This window comes from Panulirus ornatus, chromosome 5 (assembly GCF_036320965.1).
Source record: "Panulirus ornatus isolate Po-2019 chromosome 5, ASM3632096v1, whole genome shotgun sequence".
Taxonomy (NCBI): Eukaryota; Metazoa; Arthropoda; class Malacostraca; order Decapoda; family Palinuridae; genus Panulirus; species Panulirus ornatus.
This window is the reverse complement of record NC_092228.1, coordinates 35152298-35171084: the sequence shown is the minus strand read 5'-3', so window position 1 is coordinate 35171084 and position 18787 is coordinate 35152298. Positions and strand designations below refer to the sequence as shown.

Genomic DNA, 18787 nt, shown 5'->3' with positions numbered 1-18787 from the left:
ATTTTTAGTGATTGATATTTGTATGACTTTTGTTTTATAAAAATGAAATTTTGATAGTGAACGTTGTATTATTAGAAATAATGATTTTAGTAGTAAAATTTTCTTTATGAGTGATGGATTAAGTGGAATAAAAATTGCTTTTTGTTAATAAATTGAGGATACAGTAAAGGAACTCGGCAAATGAAATTTCTTCCTGTTTATAAAAAACATATCTTTTAGGAAGTTTATATAAAGTCTAGCGTGCCAAGTGATGTTTACATCTAACGGCCGCGGTAGTATGACCGTGCTAAGGTAGTACAATAATTTGTCCTTTAATTGGGGACTGGTATGAACGGTTGAACAAGAAAGTAACTGTCTCTATTGTAGATTTTGAATTTTACCTTTAAGTGAAAAGGCTTAGATAATATATGGGGGGGGACGATAAGACACTATAAATCTTTATATTTCAATTAATAAATTTTAGAAATTAGTTATATATTTAGTGTTGAATTGAAATATTTTGTTGGAGCGACAGGAGTATAATAAGTAACTGATTTGTTTGTAAAGTTAATTATTTTTATTATAAGAATTACATTGATCTTCCTTGGAGAAATCAGACTAAGTTACTTTAGGGATAACAGCGTAATCTTTTTTTGAGAGTTCATATCGAAAAAATGGTTTGCGACCTCGATGTTGAATTAAAGATCCTTGGTGGCGTAGGGGCTATGAGAGGAGGTCTGTTCGACCTTTAAATCTTTACATGATTTGAGTTCAGACCGGCGTAAGCCAGGTCGGTTTCTATCTCCTATGGAAAATATAACTCTTTAGTACGAAAAGATTTACAAGTTGAAATAATTTCTTTAATGTAGAATATTACTTTGGCAGAATTTATGCATTAGATATAGGATCTAATTATATAGAATTTGATGTCTGTAGGTAATATGCTAACTTGTTTGTTTTTGTGATAAGTTTAGTTGATTATTTTCATTGTTTCTGCTTTAAAGTATTTGTTAGTTATTATTTGTGTATTAGTTGCTGTAGCGTTTGTGACTTTGTTGGAGCGAAAAGTTTTAGGGTATGTGCAGATTCGTAAGGGGCCTTACGCAGGAATTTTGCAGCCTTTTTCTGATGCTGTGAAATTATTTTCTAAGTAACAAACCTGTCCGGTTTTGTCTGATTTTTTTGTATACTATTTATCTACTGTGTTTAGTTTGACTGTTTCCTTGGCTGGGTGGTCCGTTATGCCGTATGATTTAGGGATAATGAATTTTTACATAGGGGCTTTGTTTTTCTTGTGTTGTTTGAGATTGGGGATGTACCCTGTTATGAAGGCGGTATGATCTTCGAACAGAAAGTACTCTTTGTTAGGGAGATTGCGTGCTGTAGCACAAACCATTTCTTATGAGGTTAGTCTGGCTTTAAATAATTGACATTTTTATTCTTAACTGTGAGGTTTAATTTGGAACTCTTTATGCTATATCAAGAAATTGTTTGGTTTTACGGATTACTCTGCCTTTAAGGGGAGTATGATTAACATCTTCCTTGGCTGAAACTAATAGAACGCCTTTTGATTTTGCTGAGGGGGAATCTGAGTTTGTTTCTGGGTTTAATACTGAATATAGGGGAGGAAACTTTGCTCTCATTACTGAATATAGGGGAGGAAACTTTGCTCTCATTACTGAACATAGGGGAGGAAACTTTGCTCTCATTACTGAATATAGGGGAGGAAACTTTGCTCTCATTACTGAATATAGGGGAGGAAACTTTGCTCTCATTACTGAATATAGGGGAGGAAACTTTGCTCTCATTACTGAATATAGGGGAGGAAACTTTGCTCTCATTACTGAATATAGGGGAGGAAACTTTGCTCTCATTACTGAATATAGGGGAGGAAACTTTGCTCTCATTACTGAATATAGGGGAGGAAACTTTGCTCTCATTACTGAATATAGGGGAGGAAACTTTGCTCTCATTACTGAATATAGGGGAGGAAACTTTGCTCTCATTACTGAATATAGGGGAGGAAACTTTGCTCTCATTACTGAATATAGGGGAGGAAACTTTGCTCTCATTACTGAATATAGGGGAGGAAACTTTGCTCTCATTTTCATGTCAGAATATAGGAGAATTTTATTTATAGGAATGCTTTTTTGGGGTTACATTCTTAGGGGGTGGTCTTTTCAGTTTTTGTTTCTATATTAAGTTAGTAGGTGTAGCTTTTGTTTTTATTTGGGCTCGTGGGACATTGCCTCGTTTCCTTTATGATAAACTTATGTATCTGGCTTGAAAGAGTTTTCTTCCAGTATCATTAGATTAAGTTTTTTATGGGATTTAAATCTTTATGTTATTGTTTATTTATAATTAAACTGATAATTGATATAATATATTATGTAATTCGATTAATAAGTGTAATATATCTTTTTAAGCGTTTTCAAAACGCTGGTTTTATATAAACAAATCAATCAATCTAGGAGGAAATCTCATAAGTATATGGAAATGGGATTAAGAACATAAGAAGAAAAATATAAAACGTTTAAAAGTTGTTCACTTAAATTATAAGGATCTTCTACTGGTCGTGCTCCAATTCATATGAGTAAAATTAAAACATGTTTTGGACAATCACATGTTTACCAAATGGCGTCCTAGCTTCATCTCTTCGATGTATATCAACTGACTGTTATATTTCTCACTTGTGTCTCCCCTGATGATGTGATTATTACACGAAAGTGCACTTGGGAACTTATCGAGTTTCATTTTTCCCGTGGACTCATAGGAATATATATATATATATATATATATATATATATATATATATATATATATATATATATATATATATATAAATGTATATTATTCTACTTTTTATACTTTATTTTGCTTTGTCGCTGTCTCGCTGACGCGCTATCTCGCAAACGCGAGATAGCGCAAGGAAACAGACGAAAGAATGGCCCAACCCACCCACATACACATGTATATACACACACATCCATACACGCAAATATACATATCTTTACATCTCATCGTATAAATATATATACACACAAAGACATATACCTATATACACATGAACATAATTCATACTATCTGCCTTTAGTAATTCCCATCGCCACCTTGCCACATATGAACTAACAGCCATCCCCGCCCCCTCCATGTGCGCGAGGTAGCGCTAGGAAAGACAACAAAGACCACATTCGTTCACACTCAGTCTCTAGCTGTCATGTAGTAATGCACCGAAACCACAGCTCCCTTTCCACATCCAAGACCCACAGAACTTTCCATGGTTTACCCCAGATGCTTCACCTGCCCTGGTTCAATCCATTGACAGCACGTCGACCCCGGTATACCACATCGTTCCAATGCACTCTATTCCTTGCACACCTTTCACCCTAGTGTATGTTAACGCCCATATCACTAAGAACCTTTTTAACTTCATCTTTCCAACTCCAATTTGGTCTCCCAATTCTCCGCATTCCCTCCACCTCTGACACATATATCCCCTTTGTCAATCTATCCTCAGTCATTCTATCCATGTGACCAAACCATTTCAAAACACCCTCTTCTGCTCTCTCAAACACACTCTTTTTATTACCACACATATCTCTTACCATTTCATCACATACTCGATCAAACCACCTCACACCACATATTGTCCTTAAACATCTCATGTCCAGGACATCCACCCTCCTCCGCATACCTCTATCTATAGCCCACTCCTCGCAACCTTATAAACTTGTTGGAACCATTATTCCTTGAAACATACCTATTTCTCCTTTACGAAATAACGTTCTCGAAGTTCACACATTTTTCAGCGCTCCGAGAAATTTCGCTCCTTACTTCGCCCTATGACTCAATTCCGCTTCCATGGTTCCATCTGCTGCCAAATCCACTCCCAGATATCTAAAGCACTTCACTTCCTCCAGTTTTTCTCCATCTAAACTAACCTCCAAATTGACTTGTCCCTCAACCCTCTTATACCCTCTTATTCGAATTTACTCTCAGCTTTCTTCATTTACACACTTTTCCAAACTCAGTCAGCAACGCTGTATCACCAACGAACAGCAACTGAGTCACTTCCCAAGCTCTTTCATCCAAAAAAGACTGTATACTTGCCCCTCTTGCCAAAACTATTGCATTCACCTCCTTAACAACCCCATCCATCAACAAATTAAACAACCATGGAGACATATGCATCCTTGCCACAAACGAACATTGAATGAGAAACAATCACTTTCCTCTCTTCCTATTCCTACACATGCCTTACATTCTCGATGAAAAGTTTTCACTGCATTTACCAAATTGAATCCCACACCTTATATTCTTAATACCTTCCACAGAGCATTTCGATCAACTCTATCATGTGCCTTCTCCAGATCTATAAATGCTACATACAAATCCATTTGATTTTCACAGTATTTCTCATATACATTCTTCGAATCAAACACCTCATCCACACATCCTCTGCCACTTCTGAAACCAAACAACTCTTCCCAAATCTAATGCTCGGTACATGCCTTCACCCTCTCAATTAATACCCTCCCATAAAATCTCCCAAGAATACCCCAAAAACTTATACCTCTATAATTTGGGCACTCACCTTTATCCCTTTTGCCTTTGTACAATGGCACTTTGCAAGCATTCCTCCAATCCTCAGGCACCTCACCATTGCTCATCCATACATCAAATAACCTTACCAACAAGTCAACAATACAGTCAACCCCTTTTTTAATAAATTCCACAGCAAAACTATCCAAACACGCTGCCTTGCCGGCATTTATCTTCCACAAAGCTTTTATTACCTCTTCTCTGTTTATTAAATCATTCTCCTCACCTTCTTACTTTGCACACCACCTCGACCGAAACACCCTATATATGCCACTCTATCATCAAACACATACAACAAACCTTCAAAATACTCACTCCATCTCCTCACATATCCACTACTTGTTATCACATTCCCATTAGCCACTTTCACTGATGTTTCCATTTGTTCGCTTGCCTTATGCACTTGATTTACCTCCTTCCAAAACTTTATTATTCTCCCTAAAATTTAATGATACTCTCTCACCCCATCTCTCATTTGCCCTCTTTTTCTCCTCTTGCTCCTTGACTCATTCTTTTATACATCTCCCAGTCATTTGGTCTATTTCTCTGCAAAAATCGTCCAAATCCCTCTCTCTCCTCTTTCAATAATAATCTTATTTCTTCATCACACCACACACTACCCGTTCTAATCTGCCCACCTCCCACGCTTCTAACGCCGCAAGCATCTTTTGCGCAAGCCATCACTGCTTCCCTAAATACATCCCATTTCTCCCTCACTCCCCTTACGTTCTTTGTTCTCACCTTTTTCCATTCTGTACTCAGTCTCTCGTGGTTCTTCCTCAAACAAGTCTCATTCCCAAGCGCACTTACTCTCACCACTCTCTTCACCCCAAAATTCTCTCTTCTTTTCTGAAAACCTCTACGAATCTTCACCTTCAACTCCACAAGATAATGATCAGATATCCCTCGAGTTGCACCTCTCAGCACATTAACATCCAAAAGTCTCTCTTTTGCGCGCCTATCAATTAATACGCAATCCAATGACGCCCTCTGGCCATCTCTCCTACTTACATAAGTTACTTTTTTCTATCATTTTGCTTTGTCGCTGTCTCCCGCGTTTGCGAGGTAGCGCAAGGAAACAGACGAAAGAAATGGCGCAACCCACCCCCATACACATGTATATACATACACGTCCACACACGGAAATATACATATCTATACATCTCAATGTACACATATATATACACACACAGACACATACATATATACCCATGCACACAATTCACACTGCCTCTGTTCATTCCTATCGCCACCTCGCCACACATGGAGTACCATCCCCCTACCCCCTCATGTGTGCGAGGTAGCGCTAAGAAAAGACAACAAAGGCCCAATTCGTTCACACTCAGTCTCTAGCTGTCATGCAATAATGCCCGAAACCACAGCTCCCTTTCCAAATCCAGGCCCCACACAACTATCCATGGTTTACCCCAGACGCTTCACATGCCCTCATTCAATCCACTGACAGCACGTCAACCCCGGTATACCACATCGATCCAATTCACTCTATTCCTTGCCCGCCTTTCACCCTCCTGCATGTTCAGGCCCCGATCACTCAAAATCTTTTACACTCTATCTTTCCAGCTCCAATTTAGTCTCCCACTTCTCCTAGTTCCCTCCACCTCCGACACATATATCCTCTTGGTCAATATTTCCTAACTCATTCTCTCCATGTGCCCAAACCATTTCAAAACACCCTCTTCTGCTCTCTCAACCACGCTCTTTTTATTTCCACACATCTCTCTTACCCTTACATTACTTACTCGATCAAACCACCTCACACCACACATTGTAATAAAACATCTCATTTCCAGCATATCCACCCTCCTGCGCACAACTCTATCCATAGACCACGCCTCGCAACCATACAACATTCTTGAAACCACTATTCCTTCAAACATACACATTTTTGCTTTCCGAGATAATGTTCTCGACTTCCACACATTCTTCACGGCTCCCAGGATTTTCGCCCCCTCCCCCACCCTATGATTCACTTCCGCTTCCAGGGTTCCATCCGCTGCCAGATCCACTCCCAGGTATCTAAAACACTTTACTTCATCCAGTTTTTCTCCATTCAAACTTACCTCCCAATTGACTTGACCCTCAACCCTACTGTACCTAATGACCTTGCTCTTATTCACATTTACTCTTAACTTTCTTCTTTCACACAGTTTACCAAACTCAGTCACATGAATCAGCCACCAGCGCATTATCATCAGCGAACAACAACTGACTCACTTCCCAAGCTCTCTCATCCCAACAGACTTCATACTTGCCCCTCTTTCCAAAACTCTTGCATTCACCTCCCTAACAACCCAATCCATAAACAAATTAAACAACCATGGAGACATCACACAACACTGCCGCAAACCTACATTCACTGAGAACCAATCGCTCTCCACTCTTCCTACACGTACATATGCCTTACATCCTCGATAAAAACTTTTCACTGCTTCTAACAACTTACTTCCCACACCATATAATCATGATACCTTCAACAGAGCATCTCTATCAACTCTATCATATGGATTCTCCAGATCCATAAATGTTACATTGAAATCTATTTGCTTTTCTAAGTATTTCTCACATACATTCTTCAAAGCAAACACCTGATCCACACATCCTCTACCACTTCTGAAACCACACTGCTCCTCACCAATCTGATGATCTGTACATGCCTTCACCCTCTCAATCAATACCCTCTCATATGATCTACCAGGAATACTCAAAAAACTTATACCTCTGTTATTTGAACACTCACTCTTATCCCCTTTGCCTTTGTACAATGGCACTATGCACGCATTCCGCCAATCCTCAGGCACCTCACCATGAGTCATACATACACTAAATAACCTTACCAACCAGTCAACAATACAGTCACCCCATTTTTTAATAGATTCCACTGCAATAACATCCGAACCTGCTGCCTTGCCGGCTTTCATCTTCCGCAAAGCTTTCACTACCTCTTCTCTGTTTACCAAATCATTTTCCCTAACCCTCTCACTTTGCACACCACCTCGACCAAAACACCCTATATCTGCCACTTTATCATCAAACACATTCAACAAACCTTCAAAATACTCACTCCATCTCCTTCTTACATCACCACTACTTGTTATCACCTCCCCATTAGCGCCCTTCACTGAAGTTCCCATTTACTCCCTTGTCTTACGCACTTTATTTACCTCCTTCCAGAACATCTTTTTATCCTCCCTAAAATTTATTGATACTCTCTCACCCAACTCTCATTTGCCCTCTTTTTCACCTCTTGCACCTTTCTCTTGACCTCCTGTTTCTTTCTTTTATACATCTCCTACTCAATTGCATATTTTCCCTGCAAAAATCGTCCAAAAGCCTCTCTCTTCTCTTTCACTAATAATCTTATTTCTTCATCCCACCACTCTCTACCCTTTCTAATCAACCCACCTCAGTCGCTTCTCATGCCACAAGCATCTTTTGCGCAATCCATCACTGATTTCCTAAATAAATCCCATTCCTCCCCCACTCCCTTTACTTCCATTGTTCTCACCTTTTTCCATTCTATACTCAGTCTCTCCTGGTACTTCCTCACACAAGTCTACTTCCCAAGCTCACTTACTCTCAGCACCCTCTTCACACCAACATTCACTCTTCTTTTCTAAAAACCCATACAAATCTTCACCTTAGCCTCCACAAGATAATGATCAGACACCCCTCCAGTTGCACCTCTTAGCACATTAACATCCAAAAGTCTCTCTTTCGCGCGCCTGTCAATTAACACGTTATCCAATAACGCTCTCTGGCCATCTCTCCTACCTACATACGTATACTTATGTATATCTCGCTTTTTAAACCAGGTATTCCCATACGTAAGTATACATAAGTATACTTATGTATATATCTCTTTTTTCACCAGGCACTCCCAATCAACAGTCCTTTTTCAGCACATAAATCTACAAGTTCTTCATAAGCTCCATAACCAACCTTGAACACCCAATGTACACCTGAACTGCCACATTACTCACCTTTGCATTGAAATCATCTATCACTATAACCCGGTATCGTGCATCAAAACCACTAACACACTCACTCATCTGCTCCCAAAACACTTGCCTCTCATGATCTTTCTTCTCATGCCCAGGTACATATGCACCAATAATCACACATCTCTCCATCAACTTACACTTTTTCCCATATCAATCTAGAGTTTCCTTTTTTACACTTTATCACATTCTCCAACCACTCCTGTTTCAGTGGTAGTGCTACTCCTTCCCATGCTCTTGTTCTTATACTAACCCATGATCTTACTCCGAAGATATGCCGAAACCACTCTTCCCCTTTACCCTTGACATTCGGTTCACTCACAGGCAAACCATCCAGCATCCTTTCCTCAAACATACTACGTATCTCATCTTTTTTTTCATCTTGGTTACATCCACACACACTTAGAGGATCAGCAGTACTCGAGTGACTCCTTCTTCAGTTTACCCTTTTTGAAAGTTAAAATACTAGGAGGGGAGGGTTTTTAGCACTCTCACTCTCGTCCCTTTAGTCACCTTCTACGACACTTGAGAAATGTATGTGAAGTATTATTTCTCCCCTATCACCAGGGGTACATATATATATATATATATATATATATATATATATATATATATATATATATATATATATATATATATATATATATATATATATATATATATACATATATATATATATATATATATATATATATATATATATATATATATATATATATATATATATATATATATATATATATATATATATATATATATATATATGTATATATATATATATATATATATATATATATATATATATATATATATATATATATATATATATATATATATATATATATTATTATTTTTTTTATATTCATACTATTCGCCATTTCCCGCAATAGCGAGGTAGCGTTAAAAACAGAGGACGGGGCCTTTGAGGGAATATCCTCACCTGGCCCCCTTCTCTGTTCCTTCTTTTGGAAAATTAAAAAAAACCCAGAGGGGAGGATTTCCAGCCCCCCGCTCCCTTCCCTTTTAGTCGCCTTCTACGACACGCAGGGAATACGTGGGAAGTATTATTTCTCCCCTATCCCCAGGGATATATATATATATATATATATATATATATATATATATATATATATATATATATATATATATATATATATATATATATATATATATATATATATATATATATATATATATATATATATGTATGTACATATATATATGTACATATATATGTACATAATTCATACTGTCCTCACTTATCTATTCCCATCGCCACCCCGCCACACATGGAATAACAGCCCCCTCCCCCTCATATGTGCGAGGTAGCGCTAGGAAAAAACAACAAAAGACCCATTCGTTCACACTCAGTCTCTAGCTGTCATGTAATAATTCACAAAAACCATAGTTCCCTTTCCACATTCAGGCCCAACAGAACTTTCCATGGTGTACCCCAGACGCTTCACGTGCCCTGGTTCAATCCAATGACAGCACGTCGACCCCGGTATACCACATCGTTCCAATTCACTCTATTCCTTCCATGCCTTTCACCCTCCTGCATATTCAGGCCCCGATCACTCAAAATCTTTCTCACTCCATCTTTTCACCTCCAAATTGCTCTCCCACTTCTCGTTCACTCCACCTCCGACACATATATCCTCTTGGTCAATCTTTCCTCACTCATTATCTCCATGCGACCAAACCATTTCAAAACACCCTCTTCTGCTCTCTCACCCACACTCATTTTATTTCCACACATCTCTCTTCCCCTTACATTACTTACTCGATCAAACCACCTCACATACTGTCCTCAAACATCTCATTTCCAGCACATCCACCCTCCTCCGCACAACTCTGTCCATACCCCACGCCTCCCAGCCATACAACATTGTTGGAACCACTATTCCTTCAAACATACCCATTTTTGCTTTCCGAGATAATGTTCTCGATTTCCAAACATTCTTCAAGGCTCCTAGAATTATCACCTCCTCCCCCATCCTATAGATTCACTTCCGCTTCCATGGTTCCATCCGGTGCCGGATCTGGTCCCAGATATCTAATACACTTTACTTCCTCCAGTTTTTCTCCATTCAAACTTACCTCCCAATTGACTTGAAACTCAAACCTACTGTACCTAATAACCTTGCACTTATTCACATTTACTCTTAACTTTCTTCTTTCACACACTTTACCAAACTCAGTCACCAGCTTCTGCAGTTTCTTGCATGAATAAGCCACTAGCGCTGTATCATCAGCGAACAACAACTGACTCACTTCAAAACCAATCTCTTGCACAACAGACTGCATACTTGCCACTGTTTCCAAAACTCTTGCATTCACCTCCCTAACAACCCCAACCATAAACAAATTAAACAACCTTGGAGACATCAAACACCCCTGCCGCAAACCTATATTCACTGAGAACCAATCACTTTCCTCTCTTTCTACACGTACACATGCCTTACATCCTCGAAAAAAACAACTTTTCACTGCTTTTAACAACTTGCCTCCCACACCATATATTCTTAATACCTTCCACAGAGCATCCCTATCAACTCTACCATATGCCTTTTCAAGATCCATAAATGCTACATACAAATCCATTTGTTTTTCTAAGTATTTCTCACATACATTCTTCAAAGCAAACACCTGATCCACACATCCTCTACCACTTCTGAAGCCACACTGGTCTTCCCCAATCTGATGCTCTGTACATGCCTTCACCCTCTCAGTCATTACCGTCCAATATAATTTACCAGGAATACTCAACAAACTTATACCTCTGTAATTTGAGCACTCACTCTTATCCCCTTTGCCTTTGTACAATGGCACTATGAAAGCATTCCACCAATCCTCAGGCACCTAACCATTGGTCATAAATACATTAAGTGACCTTACCAACCAGTCAACAATACAGTCACCCCCTTTTTTAATAAATTCCACTGCAATACCATCCAAACCTGCTGCCTTGCCGGCTTTCATCTTCCGCAAAACTTTAACTACCTCCTCTCTGTTTACCAAATCATTTTCCTTAACTCTCTCACTTTCCACAGCACCTCGACGAAAACACCCTATATCTGCCACTCTATCATCAAACACATTTAGCAAACCTTCAAAATACTCACTCCATCTTCTTCTCCCATCACCACTACTTGTTATCACCTCCCCTTTAGCGCCCTTCATTGAAGTTCCCATTTGCTCCCCTGTCTTACGCATTTTATTTACCTCCTTCCAAAATATCTTTTTATATCCCTAAAATTTAATGATACTCTCTCCCCCCCAACTCTCATTTGCCCTCTTTTTCACCTCTTCCACCATTCTCTTGACCTCCTGCCTCTTTCTTTTATACTTCTCCCACTTATTTGCATTTTTCCCTGCAAAAATCGTCTAAATGCCTCTCTCTTCTCGTTCACTATCAATCTTACCTCCTCATCCCACCACTCACTACCCTTTCTAATCAATCCACCACCCACTCTTCTCATGCCACAGGCATCTTTTGCGCAAGCCATCACTGCTTCCCTAAATACATCCCATTCTTCCCCCACTCCCCTTACCTTCTTTCTTCTCACCTTTTTCCATTATGTACTAAGTCTCTCCTGACACTTCCTCACACAAATCTCGTTCCAAAGCTCAGTTACTCTCACCACTCTCTTCACCCATACATTCACTCTTCTTTTCTGAAAACCCATACAAATCTTCACCTTCGCCTCCAGTTGCATTTCTCAGCACATTAACATCCAAAAGTCTCTCTTTCGCGAGCGTAACAATTAACACGTAATCTAATGACGCTCTCTGGCCATCTCTCCTACTTATATACGTATACTTATGTATATTTCGCTTTTTAAACCAGGTATTCCAAATCACCAGTCATTTTTCAGCATACAAATCTACAAGCTCTTCACCATTTCCATTTACAACACTGAACACCCCATGTATACCAATTAATTCCCACAACTGCCACATTACTCACCTTTGCATTCAAATCACCCATCACTATAACCCGGTCTTGTCCATCAAAACCACTAACACACTCATTCAGCTGCTCTAAAAACACTTGCCTCTCATGATCTTTCTTCTCATGCCCAGGTGCATATGCACCAATAATCACCAATCTGTTTCCATCAACTTTCAGTTTTACCCATATCAATCTAGAATTTACTTTCTTACACTCTATCACATACTCCCACAATTCCTGTTTCCGGAGTAGTGCTACTCATTCCCTTGCTCTTGTCCTCTCACTAATCCCTAACTTTACTCCCAAGACATTCCCAAACCACTCTTCACCTTTACCCTTGAGCTTCGTTTCACTCAGAGCCAAAACATCCAGGCTCCTTTCCTCAAATATACTACCTATCTCTATTTTTTTCTCATCTTGGTTACATCCACACACATTTAGACACCCAAATTTGAGCCTTCGAGGAGGATGAGCACTCCCCGCGTGACTCCTTCATCTGTTTCCCCTTTTAGAAAGGTAAAATACAAGGAGGATAGCGTTTCTGGCCCTCCCGCTCCCGTCACCTTCAGTAGCCTTCTACGAAACGTGAGAAATGTGTCTGAGGAATTCTTTCTCTCCTATCCCCAGGGATATATATGTATATATATATATATATATATATATATATATATATATATATATATATATATATATATATATATATATATATATATATATATATATATATATATATATATATATATATATAAATATATATATATATATATATATATATATATATATATATATATATATATATATATATATATATATATATATATATATATATATATATATATATATATATATATATATATATATATATATATATATATATATATATATATATGTATATATACATATATATATATATATATATATATATATATATATATATATATATATATATATATATATATATATATATATATATATATATATATATATATATATATATATATATATATATATATATATGGAAATCCTCCCCTCTCGTTTTTAGTTTTCCTAATGTAGAGGATGTGTGGATCAGGTGTTTGCTTTGAAGAATGTATGTGAGAAATACTTAGAAAAGCAAATGGATTTGTATGTAGCATTTATGGATCTGGAGAAGGCATATGATAGAGTTGATAGAGATGCTCTGTGGAAGGTATTAAGAATATATGGTGTGGGTGGCAAGTTGTTAGAAGCAGTGAAAAGTTTTTATCGAGGATGTAAGGCATGTGTACGTGTAGGAAGAGAGGAAAGTGATTGGTTCTCAGTGAATATAGGTTTGCGGCAGGGGTGTGTGATGTCTCCATGGTTGTTTAATTTGTTTATGGATTGGGTTGTTAGGGAGGTGAATGCAAGAGTTTTGGAAAGAGGTGCAAGAATGAAGTCTGTTGTGGATGAGAGAGCTTGGGAAGTGAGTCAGTTGTTGTTCGCTGATGATACAGCGCTGGTGGCTGATTCATGTAAGAAACTGCAGAAGCTGGTGCCTGAGTTTGGTAAAGTGTGTGAAAGAAGAAAGTTAAGAGTAAATGTGAATAAGAGCAAGGTTATTAGGTACAGTAGGGTTGAGGGTCAAGTCAATTGGGAGGTAAGTTTGAATGTAGAAAAACTGGATGAAGTAAAGTGTTTTAGATATCTGGGAGTGGATCTGGCAGCGGATGGAACCGTGGAAGCGGAAGTGGATCATGGGGTGGGGGAGGGGGCGAAAATCCTGGGAGCCTTGAAGAATGTGTGGAAGTCGAGAACATTATCTCGGAAAGCAAAAATGGGTATGTTTGAAGGAATAGTGGTTCCAAGAATGTTGTATGGTTGCGAGGCGTGGGCTATGGATAGAGTTGTGCGGAGGAGGGTGGATGTGCTGGAAATGAGATGTTTGAGGACAATATGTGGTGTGAGGTGGTTTGATCGAGTAAGTAATATAAGGGTAAGAGAGATGTGTGGAAATAAAAAGAGCGTGGTTGAGAGAGCAGAAGAGGGTGTTTTGAAATGGTTTGGGCACATGGAGAGAATGAGTGAGGAAAGATTGACCAAGAGGATATATGTGTCGGAGGTGGAGGGAACGAGGAGAAGTGGGAGACCGAATTGGAGGTGGAAAGATGGAGTGAAAAAGATTTTGAGTGATCGGGGCCTGAACATGCAGGAGGGTGAAAGGTGGGCAAGGAATAGAGTGAATTGGATCGATGTGGTATACCGGGGTTGACGTGCTGTCAGTGGATTGAATCAGGGCATGTGAAGCGTGTGGGGTAAACCATGGAAAGCTGTGTGCGGCCTGGATGTGGAAAGGGAGCTGTTGTTGCGGGCATTATTGCATGACAGCTAGAGGCTGAGTGTGAATGAATGAGGCCTTTGTTGTCTTTTCCTAGCGCTACCCCGCACACATGAGGGGGGAGGGGGATGGTATTCCATGTGTGGCGAGGTGGCGATGGGAATGAATAAAGGCAGACAGTGTGAATTGTGTGCATGGGTATATATGTATGTGTCTGTGTATATATATATATATATATATATATATATATATATATATATATATATATATATATATATATATATATATATATATATATATATATATGTACATTGAGATGTATAGGTATGTATATTTGCGTGTGTGGACGTGTGTATATATACATGTGTATGGGGGTGGGTTGGGCCATTTCTTTCGTCTGTTTCCTTGCCCTACCTCGCAAACGCGGGAGACAGCGACAAAGCAAAATAAATAAATATATATATATATATATATATATATATATATATATATATATATATATATATATATATATATATATATATATATATATATATATATATATATATATATATATATGTGTGTGTGTGTGTGTGTATTATCCCTGGGGATAGGGGAAAAAGAATACTTCCCACGTATTCCCTGCGTGTCGTAGAAGGCGACTATAAGGGGAGGGAGCGGGTTGCTGGAAATCCTCCCCTCTCGTTTCTTTTTTTTTTCCAAATGAATGAACGGAGAGGTCGGCCAGGTGGGGATTTTCCCTCTGAGGCCCAGTCCTCTGTTCTTAACGCTACCTCGCAAACGCGGGAAATGGCGAATAGTATGAAAAAAAAAATTATATATATATATATATATATATATATATATATATATATATATATATATATGTATGTATATATATATATATATATATATATATATATATATATATATATATATATATATATATATATATATATATATATATGCATATATATTATTCATTTATTTTGCTTTGTCGCTGTCTCCCGCGTTAGCGAGGTAGCACAAGGAAACAGAATAAAGAATGGCCCAACCCACCCACATACACATGCATATACATACACGTCCACACACGAATATATACATACCTATACATCTCAACGTATACATATATATATATAAATATATATATATATATATATATATATATATATATATATATATATATATATATATATATATATATATATATATATATATATATACACACACAGAAATATACATATATAAGCATATGCATAATTCATGCTGTCTGCCTCATATTCATTCTCATCGCTACCTAGCCACACATGAAACAACAACCCCCCCTCCACCCCCCTGCGGGAGGTAGCGACAGGAAAAGACAACAAAGGATCCATTCGTTGACACTCAGTCTCTAGCTGTCATGTAAATATCGAACCGAAACCACAGCTCCCTTTCCACATCCAGGCCCCACAAAACTTTTCATGGTTTACCCCAGACGCTTCACTTGCCCTGGTTCAATCCATTGACAGCACGTTGACCCCGGTATACCACATCGTTTCAATTCACTATATTCCCTTCACATCTTTCACCCTCCTCTATATTAACGCCCAGATCATTAAGAACCTTTTTCACTTCATCTTTCCTCCTCCAATTTGGTCTCCTAATTCTCCGCGTTCCCTCCACCTCTGAGACATATATCCTCTTTGTCAATTTTCCTCAATCATTATCTCCATGTTACGAAACCATTTCAAAACACCCTCTTCTGCTCTCTCAAACACACTCTTTTTATTACCACACATATCTCTTACCATTTCATCACATACTCGATCAAACCACCTCACACCACATATTGTCCTTAAACATCTCATTTCCAACACATCCACCCTCCTCCGCATAACTCTATCTATAGCCCACTCCTCGCAACCATATAAACTTGTTGAAACCACTGTTCCTTCAAACATACCTATTTCTGCTTTAGGAGATAACGTTCTCGACGTTGACACATTATTCAGCGTTCCCAGAACTTTCGCTCCTTCCCCCGCCCTGTGACTCAATTCCTCTTCCATTGTTCCATTTGCTGCCAAATCCACTCCCAGATATCTAAAACACTTCACTTCTTCCAGTTTTTCTCCATCTAAACTAGCCTCCAAATTGACTTGTCCCTCAACCCCATTGTACCTAATAACCTTGCTCTTATTCGCATTCACTCTCAGCTTTCTTCATCCACACACTTTTCCAAACTCAGTCAGCAACGCTGTATCACCAACGAACAGCAACTGACTCACTTCCCAAGCTCTCTCATCCACAACAGACTGTATACTTGCCCCTCTTGCCAAAACTGTTGCATTCACCTCCTTAACAACCCCATCCATCAACAAATTAAACAACCATGGAGACATACGCATCCTTGCCGAAAACGAACATTGAATGAGAACCAATCACTTTCCTCTCTTCCTACTCCTAAACATGTCTTACATTCTCGATGAAAAGTTTTCACTGCATTTACCAAATTGAATCCCACACCTTATATTCTTAATACCTTCCACAGAGCATTTCGATCAACTCTATCATGTGCCTTCTCCAGATTCATAAATGCTACATACAAATCCATCTGATTTTCACAGTATTTCTCAAATACATTCTTTTAATCAAACACCTCATCCACACATTCTCTACCACTTCTGAAACCAAACCACCCTTCCCAAATCTGATGCTCTGTACATGCCTTCACCCTCTCAATTAATACCCTCCCATAAAATCTCCCAAGTATACCCCAAAAACTTAAACCTCTATAATTTGAGCACTCACCTTTACACTTTTTGCCTTTGTACAATGGCACTATGCAAGCATTCCTCCAATCCTCAGGCACCTCACCATTGCTCATCCATACATCAAATAACCTTACCAACAAGTCAACAATACAGTCAACGCCTTTTTTGATAAATTCCACAGCAAAACCATCCAAACCCGCTGCCTTGCCGGCATTTATCTTGCACAAAGTTTTATTACCTGTTATCTGTTTATCAAATCATTCTCCCTCACCTTCTCACTTTGCGCACCATTTCGACCAAAACACCCTATATATGCCACTCTATCATCAAACACATACACCAAACCTTCAAAATACTCACTCCATCTCCTCACATCACCACTACTTGTTATCACATCCCCATTAACCTCTTTCACTGATGTTTCCATTTTTTCCCTTGCCTTATGCACTTGATTTACCTCCTTCCAAAACATTTTATCATTCTCCCTAAATTTTGATGATACTCTCTCACCCCATCTCTCATTTGCCCTCTTTTTCTCCTCTTGCTCCTTGACTCATTCTTTTATACATCTCCCAGTCATTTGGTCTATTTCCCTGCAAAAATCGTCCAAATGCCTCTCTCTCCTCTTTCACTAGTAATCTTATTTCTTCATCACACCACTCACTACCCGTTCTAATCTGCCCACCTCCCACGCTTCTAACGCTGCAAGTATCTTTTGCGCAAGCCATCACTGCTTCCCTAAATATATCCCATTTCTCTTTCACTCCCCTTACGTTCTTTGTTCTCCCCTTTTTCCATTCTGTACTCAGTCTCTCCTGGTCCTTCCTCAAACCAGTCTCCTTCCCAAGCTCACTTACTCTCACCATTCTCTTCACCCCAAAATTCTCTGAAAACCTCTATGGATCGTGACCTTCACCTCCACAAGATAATGATCAGACATCCCTCCAGTTTCACCTCTCAGCACATTAACATCCAAAAGCATCTCTTTTGCTCGCCTATGAATTAACACGTAATCCAATGACGCCCTCTGGCCATCTCTCCTACTTACATAGGTATACTTATGTATATCTCTCTTTTATAACCAGGTATTCCCAATCAGCAGTCCTTTTTCAGCACATAAACCTACAAGTTCTTCATAATTTCCATATGCAACACTGAACACCCAATGTACACCTCAACTACCACATTACTCACCCTTGCA

General features: G+C 38.6%; 1 protein-coding gene and 1 pseudogene across 1 annotated transcript in view; both read left to right on the top strand.

The window, feature by feature from the left end:
- Positions 1–18787, top strand: part of LOC139748803 (probable glutamate receptor) — a 119218-nt gene that overhangs the window by 51107 nt on the left and 49324 nt on the right. The window lies entirely within an intron of this gene.
- The window catches only part of LOC139746934 (NADH-ubiquinone oxidoreductase chain 1-like), a 45410-nt pseudogene continuing 27276 nt past the window's right edge, over positions 654–18787 (top strand).